The sequence below is a fragment of the Dendroctonus ponderosae genome, unplaced genomic scaffold, assembly GCF_020466585.1.
Source record: "Dendroctonus ponderosae isolate FM_Combo_2020 unplaced genomic scaffold, Dpon_F_20191213v2 Dpon_F_20191213_1, whole genome shotgun sequence".
Classification (NCBI taxonomy): domain Eukaryota; kingdom Metazoa; phylum Arthropoda; class Insecta; order Coleoptera; family Curculionidae; genus Dendroctonus; species Dendroctonus ponderosae.
Genome location: NW_026017110.1, coordinates 37,222,962 through 37,224,418, shown reverse-complemented (window position 1 = coordinate 37,224,418; position 1,457 = coordinate 37,222,962). Strand labels below are relative to the sequence as shown.

At 43.0% G+C, this 1,457-nt stretch overlaps 1 protein-coding gene across 2 annotated transcripts in view; it reads left to right on the top strand.

Moving 5' to 3' along the window:
• LOC109541415 (chaoptin) overlaps window positions 1-1,457 on the top strand; it is an 81,300-nt gene that overhangs the window by 55,500 nt on the left and 24,343 nt on the right. The window lies entirely within an intron of this gene.

The following is a 1,457-nucleotide window of genomic DNA, read 5'->3' as shown; positions in this document are numbered from 1 at the left end:
GGCATATAGCTTGTTCAGTTGCGACTGTTTAACAGCGACCTGCTCGGCCAAAGGATGTCCTTCAGCCGACAGGGCCTTTACAGTTTCACCCAGTCTCTGATGGTGTCCGCATAAGCTCCGACGGCCGCTTCAAGACTTTCGTGCTTCCTCATGAAGTTTCTGGCGCTGGTCTCATCTTTGTCTCGATCTTCCACTATCATGTAGAGCTCCTGCTCGCTCATCCAGCTCTCGGCCTCATTGGCATCGAACAGATACTCCTGCGCCCGCTCGTTCTTCAGCAAGTTGGCTCGTCTATTATCGATGGCTTCTTTTTCTTTAATTTCATTTTCGCTTAACCGTCGATGCTCTCTGGTGGTGTCAATAACAGATTCGTTCTGTAATGACGCCACTGCGAAAAGAGTCTCGAAATTCCATGCAGCGTTTATGGATTCTACATCAGGCTGAGCTTCGGTTGGCGCATTTTCTTCAATGGGAATGTTTTCTTTCTTCGGCAATTCTGGGTAGGAAAATTGCTCAACTTCAGTAGCGATTTTAATTAAATTGGCGTCTTCATCTAATGCTGGCAAATCATGTACGGCTTTATCGCTGGTTGGCCACTTGCACTCAGAATCAGATGATTCTTCACTCAAACAAACTACTTTTTCTAAGCCCGGTTCCACAGTTTTCCTTCTGAGCATTATTTTGGGTTTAGTTTTCGCTGATTCATGCAGATTTTGCGAATTTTTCTACACAGTTACATTCTCATGTTCCACTGGCCTAGTGATGTCTTCGATTTTATCACTCACAGTTTTATCAGCAACCGACAATTCTTCAGTCTTCACAATAGTCGCTTCGTCCGTAATCACCTTGTCTGATAGGAGTTCTGCAGCACGTTTGTCCTGTGATTCCAAAATTGCTATACTTTCCGTCTTTACCACTTCCTTCACTTTCGCCGCTGTTAATGTCTCTTCCACTACTGCAGGAATGTCCACGATTTCAGAGTTTTCCACATCATCAGTCACTTTCTCGATGTTCTTTGGTTTGCCTTTAACGGTTGTCTTCAGGTCTTCAAATTTCTTAGCGTTGTCGTCCATTTTAGCTCTCATTTCGTTCATCACTTTGTGCATCTCTCTGTTGTTGTGTTCCATTTTGTCCATTTTTTCGTCCATTTTCCTACTGTTGTCTTCCATTTTCCTACTGTTGTCTTTCATTTTGTCGCTCATCTGCATGATCAGTGCAATCAAACTGGGGTTCTCCATTGCAGGGTCTTCCTTCTTTGATTTACTTCTTGTTTCTATCAAAATTCAACTTGGGTTCTGGTAAATCCCACTTCTGACACCAAATGTACCGGGGATAGCCGAGTATCTAACTCTTTCTTCTGCTTCCAACTTTTATTCCACTCGGTACAACTTTAACTACGGAACGGGAACAAACTAACTTCTAAATTAACGTCAACTTCACAAACAATAACAATAACA